Genomic DNA, 11,265 nt, shown 5'->3' on the forward strand with positions numbered 1-11,265 from the left:
CCACGGACTGGGAAAGTACAAGAGAGCTGGAGAGAGACTGTTTACAAGGGCCTGGGGTACCAGGACAAGGGGAAATGGCTTCCCATTCCCAGAGGGCAGTGTTAGATGGAATACTGGGAAGAAATTTTTCCCTGTGAGGGAAGTGAGGCCCTGGCACAGGTTGCCTAGAGCAGCTGTGGCTGCCCCTGGATCCCTGGAAGTGTTCAAGGGCAGGCTGGACAGCACTTGGAGCAACCTGGTCTACTGGAACGTGTCCCTGCCCATGGCAGGGGGTGGGATGAGATGAGCTTTAAGGTTTTTTCCAGTCCAAACTATTCTGAGATTCAGAGTTTTATTCACCTGCAGAGCCACTTTGTACACAATCCAGGGACAATGACAGGGCTCTGTCACTTCTTTGCCCTTTTGCCCAAAACAGGGCACTGCTGATCCACAAAATACTCGCTCTCACCACCTAGAGCAGCTGACTCTGAAACGGGTCTTTAATCAGAATCTTCCCTGCCCATCCATTTACAAACTTCTCTGGCACACATGGATTCTTACAGTGACCGAAAGGTCCCAGCCTTCATATCACTCTAAGGAAATTTCTCCACCCTCCTCAGCCCCCTGGGATGGGACCCGTTCTCCCTCCGGACATGGAACTGTCAGTGCAGGTGGAGCAGGGAGAAAAATGGATGCACCTTCCCGCTCTGTTCCCAGAGCAATTCCAAGATTCATCCTTCCCTGGCTGGCTCTGCTCATGAATAAACACCACCACTAACAACCCTTTACCTAGGCCCCGGGGAGGCATTTTTGCAATTTCTTGCTAGAATCCCTCTAAATGCATCACTTCCCTGATCCCCCGTGGAGATGTTTCCACAAGCAGAAACTGCTGGGCTGTGGCATGTGAATGTCACCGAGTGAATTGGTTAAAAATTCCATCTCGCTCACCTTCCCACGGCGCGCGGCAGCGGGAGCTCGGCGCCAGGCACCAGCTGTGCTGCAGCCTGCAAAATGGCTCTGGCTCCCGGCGTCCGTCCTGGGAGCAGCGCTCAGCCTCAGCCTGTCAAAGGAGCAGCAGCAACAGGGAAAAGATAAAGAGACAAGTGGTATCATCTCTGTGCTGCTGCCAGTGGGAAACAACACTGGCATCTGAGATGCTGCTCCTGCACGGTGGCAGAGGGAAGGCTCTGGGAAATACGGTTCACCTACCCAGCCTACAGTGTGGGCAGCACCCCTGGGGCAGCAGGAGCCCTCTTCCCACTCTGCCATCCTGGTTGAGCCCCCAGCCCTTGGCCTGTCACCACCGTGATGCACTGGGTAGCCTGGCGCAGGCCAAAACCCAGTGGGAGTGTTTCACTGCCACCCCCCTCAGCCAGGCGGGATGTGCCTGGGTACCAGGGTGCCCTCAGGTACCAGGAAGTGCCTGGGTACGGAGATGTCCTTGGGTACCACGATGGGCTCAGTTACCCTCATGCTTGGAAACTGCACCCTGGTAAGGGAGGGTGGTGCAGAGCCCAGCCCCTGGGAGCCCCCTTTCCCCGTGGGTCAGGCTGGGATTCGGGGGTCCATGGGGGATGGGGGGGAGTGCCCATGGTTCCCTCCCCACTCCCACAGCCAGCATGTTTCCCATGCACTCCTGTGTCCCTGGGTGTGCAGGAGCTTGGCTGCAGTGTGTTCAACAAGGAGCCTGGATCTGCGGATAACCAATCTGTCAGGCTTCTTCACCAGCGTTTTTTGGAAAACCCTGCAGGCAGGTGCAGGTGCCACATCAATATGTCAGTGCTCTGATGACGAGTTCATAATATTTTCTGCTTGCATTCCACTGTCTCCGTGTATTAGCAAACAGGCGTCTCCCAGCACTGCTCGCCAGAGCCAGGGGTTGCGGATTTAATAACAAAACCATCATGGTAAATCATTAGTTGGTGATTCAGCATGGAAATGCCTCATTAGCACTTCAGCATGTGCAGTGTGTGACTTATGAAAACCTCTGAATTATGACTAATTAAGTGCAGGCCAAAAAAAATATCCCAGATCAGAACAATAGTCAGGATAAAATAAAACAAAATGAAGGAAAAGAAAAGAAAAAGAAAAAGAAAAAGAAAAAGAAAAAGAAAAAGAAAAAGAAAAGAAAAGAAAAGAAAAGAGAAAAAAGAAAAGAATAATAAAATGTGTGAGGCCACCAGAACTGGTGCACACTGGGAGGAGAATCCACGTGCACAAGGTCAGAATGGAACAGTGCACAGAGAGTGTTGTTTGGGAAGATTCCTCCATCCTGAAGCACTAGGATACAGATTAACATCAACCTCTAATTAACAGAAGTTTTAAGATCTTCAACAAGCTAATTAATTGTTATATGAATCACAAGAACTTTGAGCACTGGCACATTCAAAGCCCTTTCCAATCAAATCCATTTTGCTTTGCAGTGCTTGATCCCAAGAAGCTGGTAACTGGGCACTCTGTGCCTGCTTGGCTCCTCTCGGCACCAAGGAACCGGGGTCCTGCCATGGCTCCCCCACCCAGGGCATCACCCCCTCACAGCCCCACGGTGCTCAGTGGGGTTCCCATGCTGGTCTCAGTCCATCACTGGGGAGCAAGTGATGCTGAGTGAGCCTCTCACCCTAAGAAAGGCTCTAAAAATAAACTCCTAATACACTCTTGCATCCTGTCAAGGCTTTAAATAGCTGTTTGGAGTTCAAATTTTAAAAACTGTTGAGCTCAAATCATTTATGACAACTTGGGAGCCAAAAATAAATGGGAATGAGGAAAGAGGAGGAGCCTGTCCCCCGCCAAAGCTACCGAGGAGAAGTGCCCGTGGGCTGAGCCCACGCACAGCCGGAGTCCCTGGAGCCTCGGGGGACATGGGGTTGGGGGAGAGAGCTGGTCTTACAGTCACCCCCTCCTGGATGGTGTCACTGGCCAAGCCCTATGCCCAGTTGGAGGGCCTGGGTATGTTTTTGTGGGGCAGGGGCACAAGGAGGCTTTGACTGGGAAACGGAGTCTGACTCATGAGCCACGGAGCATCTCTGATATGAGGAGTTACAGAGGGACTGTCTGACTGCACCAGCTTCTCATGATGTGGGTCCTTTGTCAAGATATTCATTTATCCTATAGAATATTAGACTCTACTTTAATCCAGATTGTAATCAGAAAAGTGCAGGGAGTGCTCACTCAGCTCTGCTCCAGAGACACCTGCAGCACAACCGAGAAGTGACTCTGCCTGTTAGAGACACACTGAGCTCTCGGGAGAGGGGAAAGCAGTTGCTGTATCACAGGATTCCAGAATAGGTTGGGTTGGAAGAGATCTCACAGATCGCCTTGTTCCACCCCTGCTATGGGTAAGGATATCTTCCACTAGAGCAGGTTGCTCCAAGCCCTGTCCAGCCTGGCCTGGAACACTGCCAGGGATCCAGGGGCAGCCACAGCTTCTCTGGGAAACCTGTGCCAGGGCCTCACCACCCTCCCAGGGAAGAATCCCTTCCCAATATCCCATCTATCCCTGCCCTCTGGCCAGAAGCCATTCCCTGTATCCTGTCCCTCCAGGCTCTTGTCCCTGCAGGCTCTTTTCCCAAGTCCCTCTTCAGCTCTCCTGGAGACCATTTAGGCCCTGGAAGGAGCTCTAAGGTCTCCCTAGAGCCTTGTCTTCTCCAGGTGAATGCCCCCAGCTCTCCCAGTCTGGCTCCACAGCAGAGGGGCTCCAGCCCTCGAAGCATCTCCATGGCCTCGCCTGGTCTTGCTCCAGCAGGTTGTACGTCACTTTCTGAATGCCCACCCAAAGCTAGGGATGACCCTCATGGGACCCAGGGCTGTCCCCACAAGCACTGTCCACTCAGGTCGGGTGTCCATCCCTGGTGTGGGGCAGCCCCTCGGCTGTCACCCTCCCCAGTGCCAGTCCAGCCATGCCCAGCCAGCACCGGCCATGTGTGCCAGGCTGTGAGCAATCGCCGCTGCTGGGCTTTCCAGAAATACTCTGCTCTCCTGCTCACTGACCTTTGATCCTTTATTCAATTTTCATTCTTCTGGAAAGCCCAGAAATGCAGAGGATGCCCTGACACTCACATCAGGGAGGAGGCTGGGACAGTGCCGGTGCCGCCTGCCTGCAGCAAACACCACAGGGCTGTGCTGGGAGGGGGCTCCAAACACAGCGTAGGGGGCTCTGAGTGCAGGGACAGGGCTCTGAACACAGGGCTCCTCATTTCTTTTTCCCTGGATGTTCCCGGAGCCAACCCCTCTGCAGTCACGATGCTCAGGCTGACTGGGGAGAGGGGCAGTCAGAGTGCTGGGCACACTGCAGCTCCTCACCCTCCTCCTGCAACAGCTGAGTAGGAGGTTATGGGAAAGACATGTTTTCCCAAATCCCAGCACTTTCTGCTGCAGCACTTGGCTCTGGCTCCACCTGCATCTCACCGCACAGCTCAGCGATGGCCCAGCGCTGCTCGTCTCTCTCCCCAGGATCGTGGTACCAGTTGCATTCCCTTCCCTCACACAGCATCTGCTGCAAGAGCCTGGGGAGGACTCCCCCTGCCCCCAGAGCAGGTTCCTGGTGCTGCTGCTGCCCCTCTGCGCACTGCTGGCACCCAACATCCCAACCCGCAGCCTTGGGGCGGCCACAGGGGATCCCCAGCTGCGCTGAACCAGCGTTTTCCTTGGTCATGCTGGAAACCCATCAGGAGCAGGATTTCACTTACTTCGGTTGAGCGTGGAAAAAGCAAGGAGCAGTGATAGTTTGGCATTGGGGAGTGCATTAGCTCTGCCCCCTCAGGCTGGTGAGTACCTGGTTGGAATGACACCGGACTGGTAACCAGCCAGGTATGGACAGGTTTGGGTCAGATCTTGGGAAGAAATTCTTCCCTGTGAGGGTGGGGAGGCCGTGGCACAGGTTGCCCAGAGAAGCTGTAACTGTCCCTGAATCCCTGGAAGTGTCCAAGGGCAGGCTGGACAGGGAGCAACCTGCTCTAGTGGAAGGTGTCCCTGCCCATGGCAGAGGTGGAACGAGATGGTCTGTGAAGTCCTTTCCAACCCAAATCATTCCAGGATTCTGTGATTCTCTTGCAATTCCTAAACTTGGGTGTTAAAAGGCAGCATCTCACCACAGCAGAACAATGTGGATGGCAATATGAACCTTAACAAGGAATAATTTGCCCTCTAGGGGAAAAAATGCCAAACGGAAGCGTGTTGTATTCCCAGCCTGTGCCGTTAGAGAGTCGGTGATGTTGCAGTTCCCACTCACCCCACGTGCAAACAGCCCCCTGAGTCACCGGGGCAGAGCCCTGGGGACCGAGACCGCGGGCCCCAGGGCTGGTGGAGGTTGTGGGAATCCCACATGGGAAATCCCAAATGGGAGATCGAATGGGAAATGTGTCAGTGGGAACAGACACAACTCCGAGCCAGGACCAGTCGAGCAGGAGCCGAGCCTGATGAAGTGAGTGTGGTGTCCAGAGCAGCGGGAGGAGCACTGGAATGTATGAGCGCTGTCAGAGCCGTGTGGGGTCAGAGCCGCGTGGGATCAGAGCCGTGCGGTGTCCGAGCCGTGCTGCGCACAGCCCATATTGCAGGTGACATCCAGTGGCTGCGGGAAGCAGTGCAGCCCCACTGCCACCACGGGCACCGCACCCGGCACGCAGCCACCCAGCCCCAGCACCTGGCCAGGGGAGACGCTGTGGCTGCCCCTTCCCTGGAAGTGTTTAAGGCCAGGTTAGACAGTGCTCGGAGCAACCTGGTCGAGTGGAAGTTTTGCGTTAGATCCTGCTCGCGTCAGGGGGGTGGAACGCCATGGTCTGTGAGGTCCCTTCCAAGCAGTCGAGCGCAGACCTCAGCTGGAGTTTCGGGAAGCTCAGTCCGCTGCCAGTCCTGGCACATGACCCCGAGGTGCCCACAGGACACGGGGCCGCTGCAGTCGGTGGAGCTGGTGGGACGTGCCAGGGCCCTCCATACCCTCAGGGGTACCGTCCGGCTCCTCTGAGCAGGGAGCGCCAGGAGAGGGATGTGTTCGGAGGTATTTGCAATTTCCTCCCACCTCAGGGGGATTTTCCCCCCCTCCCCCCCCCCCGCCAGCCTCTCCCCGCTCTCCGGGGCAGCGGGAGAACTCTCACGCTTTAACAACAGAGGTATGTGGGGGGGACAGGCAGCACAAATAAACCTGCTGATGGGAGCAGCAGTGGCACACGTTTGCTCGGCACCCAAGGCACCAGCCCCTCATGACTCCCACAGAGCCAGGACATGATGGGACAATCATGCAGAACTAGGACCTGATGGGATATCACAGCCTCACCTGCTCATCCCCCCAGCCCATTGCTGTCCTGCTTTGGGGACAGCAGCTCCTCTGCCATCACGGGAACGAGCAGCCTGTGCCAAGCAGCCCATTTTGGGAGCAAGCCTTGTTTACTCTGGACTGAATGTTCACATCCCTCAGCCGCTCAGCTACATAATCACCAAAACCAACACGGGACCCGGGACTGCGCTGTGTTTTTGTGCTTGTCCAGTAGCCGCTCAGGGAGATCAAAGCCTTGGCTCTGGCCGCAGCCAGCCCCGCGGGCCCTGTCTGGCTGCTGCAGTTCCCACCGTGCTGGGGAGGGACTCAGTGATGCTGGGGCAGGTGGGAGCACCCTGAGAGCCACCAGCGATGCTGTAGGACTGGGGCTGGCTGCTCCCTAGAACACAAAGTTTTTCCAAAACTGCCTGAGACTCATCAGAACTGGGAGGAGAAAGGCTGTGGCCATGCCCTGGCTTAAGCAGGGGGTCCTTGGGGAGGGGAAGTTTGGGCAGGAGGTGCTCATTGGACATGGACACCTTGCACTAGAGGGATGGTCTTACAGCCCTTTGGTGTAGCCCAGGTTTGTCATACTCCCCTGTCCCTCACCATCCGAAACAGAGAGGACATGATTATCATCATCTCCCCATCTCCCCTACTCTATGGGGTGGCTCTGGTGGGGCAGATCCCAGGTCAAGGGGCAAAGGACAGTGTCCCAGCACTGGGAGACACAGGGAGCACAGTGCTGGGTGGTCATATCCCCCTCTCTGTCCAGGAAAGACCCTGGAAATACTGCAGGGACAGGATGTCTCTGCTGGCACTTGTGCTCATGGGCACAGACCTGCATCCCACACACAGATCCCTGTGAAGGTGACATTGATCCAGCTTGACCTGATCTAGGCTAGCAGGGCTTCCAATCGTGCTCTGCACCACAGCACTGTCCCCACCACGATGAGCTGAGCTGCGACCGTATGGCACTGGGACAACAGCAGGACACAGCTGGCACCTGAACGTGTTCCCCAGCAGAGCAGTTGGGGTGTGCGGGTACAGGGTGCTCCTCCCTGGAACCCCTGGCATCCCCAGGTTCTACAGGGCCACGAAGGGAAACGTGTCTCCTCTCCTCCTCCTCCCCTCACAAATGTTTTCGATAGGGTGGTTTTTCCCTTCCAGCCAAGGCAGATGCGGCCTCACCCAACAATCCAAATTCTATGCACGCAGAGCCAGGGAGGCCATGGTGCCTTTTGGTGCACTCCCAGCTGGGAGCAAGTGTCTCCTTGGCACACAGCCTGGCAGGGTACAGGTAACTCCAGTCAGTGAAACATGTCCAGCAGTGCTTTCATGGGAAGGGCAGCTGGAGCACAGGGAAGCTCCTGAGTCAGTGGGATGTGTGTGCACAGGGTCCGGCACAAATCCATGCCCGATGCCAGGAGCTCATGCTGAGTGCAAAAGGGCTTCATGGGGCCCTGGGCACTTGGGCAGTCTCCATCCCTGAGGGAGCCAAGCTGGAAACCTCTGTGCCCTTCCCACAGGACAGCTGATGTTCCCCAAGGTGACAGCCTCAGATGAGCCCCCCAAAAAGTGCTGAGAGGCTGAGGGACAAAGAGTGGCTCCAGCTGCCTCGCCACACCGTATGCCAGGTGTACTGGCCCCATCACCATCTTTTGTCCTTTGAGCAGCAAAAAACCTAGACCAAAACCAGAAGGAATCATGGCCACAGCCATTCGGAGCCCATGGCCACCGGGAACATAGGTCTTGATGTCCTGTGCATGCAGGAGTTCCCACAGCTCACTCTCGTCCAACAGGAGCTATAGAGATGTTTTCGTTTGGAAAAAAATACACTATTCCACCTGAAATGTCATCCTGTGCTCATTGCGTGCTTGGGAAAGGGCAGCAAAGCCCTGGGAAGCAGCGAGTGAGGAGGAAGGAGAAGCTGGGAGAAGGACAGGGAGGATGTAGAGCACCTGAATGAACACAAGGTACTGGTATTGACGGTTGCTTTTTCACCCCCACCTTTCTCATGGCTGCTGTCAAACCCCGTGTACATCCATGACCAAAGGACAGGAGGTCCCTGGCCGTAGGGTGGTTGAGCCAGGAGAACCCGCCTGGCACCACCCCGGAGTGCTCGGGGGGGGGTTCGTGTGCCGCTGACTCACACCAGGAGAATCTCTGGCCCAGCCCAAGTCCCCTCACGCGCCTGGTGTGGGACCGTTCCTGCTGCTCGCTAACGCCTGCATGGAGCGGCCCAATGCCATGGCAAGCTCACACATGCCCAAGGTGGGAGTGGAGATCTGGATTTCTCAGCTCCAGCCTCGGCTGCACTGGAGCTGAAAACAGGAGGGTTGGGGCATTCCAAAGTGAAGGTGCTGGTGACCAGGGCTGATCATGGCCCCCCAGACATCCTTGACTCCGCTGCGTGGCAAAGATTGCCCATGACTGACCTGGACAGACCAGGTTCAGCTGCTCTCCTCGAGCATGGGATGGCAGGAGCTACTCAGGAGAGATCTGAAGGACAGGGTGGGAACATGGTGACACAGGGGGAACTGCCTTGGGGCACAGGATGGGGTGTCACCACTGGCACAGGGGCCCCAACACCTCTCTGAGCAGCTAGAGTAGGAACAGTGGTACCAGACCCTTCCCCTGCCAGGATGGGGTTTTCCTGCCTTTCGGGATCGGGGCACCCCCAGCCTCGGTCCCACGGCACCGCGGCAGTGGCAAGCTGGGGACCTTTCAGCTGGCGGCTGTGGGTGCCTTTCTGCAGCGTCAGACGAATCCTCCCGGCTGCACCCCCGCGATTTATTCAGCTTAATCCGGCGGCGGGCAGGTCCCACCCGCGCCCCGCCGGCCGGGTGCCGGCTCAGCCCCGCGGGCGCGCGGCCCAGGGGGACGGTCCCTCCCCGCAGGGAGGGGACTGAGTTATGAAAGTTGTGAATGGGGAGTGTCCGGGGGGCTGGAGCAGAGGGAGCCCAGGGGCGCGGGGCACTCGCTGCGGGCAGCGCGGGCAGGCTGGGCTGCGGCACCCCGAGGTCCCCACGACGCCTCCCGCCGCCGTCCCGCTCCCCGCAGACAACGCCGACCGGGAGAAGAGACACTCGATGATACCCCAACCTCTATCCCCTCATTACCTCGCCGGCTGTCTTCCTGGGGTTTATATCCCACAGTTCCGGGGGGAACGTCTCCTGAGGCCATTCTCGTGCCCTTATCACTTTTCCAGCCCAGCTTCTTCACTGTAACTGTTGGACGGAGAACTGATAAGGGTATGCGAGTGACACGAGCGACCGTCCTGACACGCTGGCCCCTAGTGGCCCCCGGGCTATCCCGGCTCCGGCTGCGGCTCCAGCTGCAGCAGGCATCCGTGCCTGTGCGGCTCCAGATGCTGGCGCAGGGTAAACCGACGGCAAAGCAAATGCAGGGGATACAGAAGTATCTTTTTTCGCTAAAGCCTGGCAGGTCCCGTCACTCCGGGATTTTCCCTTTCAGCATCTGCAGCAGGTCTCCATCAGGAAAATGCATCTTTTTGGAAAAGGTCTTGAAATGCTTTTTAATGTGTTACTGTTTGCTTGTGTTTCAGTGAAGCCAGCTTGGAATTCTTTGGGAGCAATGTAAAGATTAATTATAAAAGTAAGAAATGAGTGTAAAACTCCTGTGCTTTCCTGTGCTTGGAATTATTCCTGTTAAACGCTATTTATTCCCACCATTTCCCTGACTTTCTAGGTGAGTTCCTGCCAGCCGTCTCCAGCCACAGCAGATGAAGCAAATGATGAACATCCCAGAGGGACAAAGGCAGCGAACCCCAGGATGAGGTAAGGGGGTGTCTGTTCGGCAGAGCCCTGTGCTCCCATCCGGCTTGGGGTGCTGCTGTGGCACAGCCCGTGTCCCACCGAGCCTGGGGTCACCAGGGGTCCCACAGAGGCTGCCCCTGCATGGCAAACCGATGCTCTAAAGCACTCAGGAATCCCTTCATAGGTCCATCCTCTTTTTCCCAGTTTTCCATCTATTCCCATAAGTCAGATCTTTCCTGCCTCCACTAAAGTGTTTTGCAGCGTGTGTGCCAGCATGCTGGCATTCTGGGGTGCTTGCTCATGGATGCGTGGCTGGGTGGAGAGGAAAGAGCCAGCACCAGCACAAGGAGGAGGTTTCTCTCCATAGGGGATGCAGCCTGGCCTGGCCGAAACCCATCGGCTGCATGGCCCACAGTCCAGGGCTGCCCTGGCCCCATATGACCCCCACAGCCTTCGACTACTGCAGCCCCACGGGGCTCCCCAAAAACAATGCCACCCCCACAGAACTCTCCTGCAGCTCCCTGCACACCCTGCTGCTTGACAAAGGCTGGAGGGGGATCCCAGAGCCTCACAGGGGTGGGTGCCCCAGGTCCCCTTAACTTCCAGGTGCAGGCGTCAGGGCAGGGATCAAAGTGGAGGAGCAGATCCACGTCAGGCACGGCGTGCACAAGCTGGCCTGGAGAGGGGAGGCGCCCCTAAACCCAGACCCTCCTGCTCCCGAGCTTGGGCCCCATCCTGACCCCTGGCTTGGCCCCGGACACTGACTTGGAGGCGCAGCCCCGATGCGGGAGTCTTGGTGCCCCGGGCCTATCTGGTGGCCACACTGAGGCACACCAGACACGGCTCCTTTCTCCCACTGCAGCCCTTTGGGGAGAGCTGGACTGTGCTCTGGGTGCTCCCCCCGACTGCAGGTGGCCCCTCAGCAGCCTCCACCATGGCCAGGGATCCAGGGCTCTGAGGCGCCATTTCCGGAGCATCCTCTTGGAGCAGAGAGGGAAGAGTCAGTATTTGGGACAGGCTCTGTCTCCCTTCATCAATGGCTTTTTCTCCCCCCCAGTGACTCTGGACCCAGGCCAATGGGGGCAGGATGTGACCCCCCACACCACAGCTCTGGGCAGATAACGCAGTGGGCTGGCACCAGTGGGTTCGGAGCACTTGGGGGTCCCAGGACTTCCCCCCAGCCCACCCGTCCCCTGGGAGCCGGAGGGGCAGAGCACTGCTCTACACACGGCCCACACAGCCCCTCCGGCTGCTCCTGTT

The sequence above is a fragment of the Corvus hawaiiensis genome, chromosome 13 (assembly GCF_020740725.1).
Source record: "Corvus hawaiiensis isolate bCorHaw1 chromosome 13, bCorHaw1.pri.cur, whole genome shotgun sequence".
Lineage (NCBI taxonomy): Eukaryota > Metazoa > Chordata > Aves > Passeriformes > Corvidae > Corvus > Corvus hawaiiensis.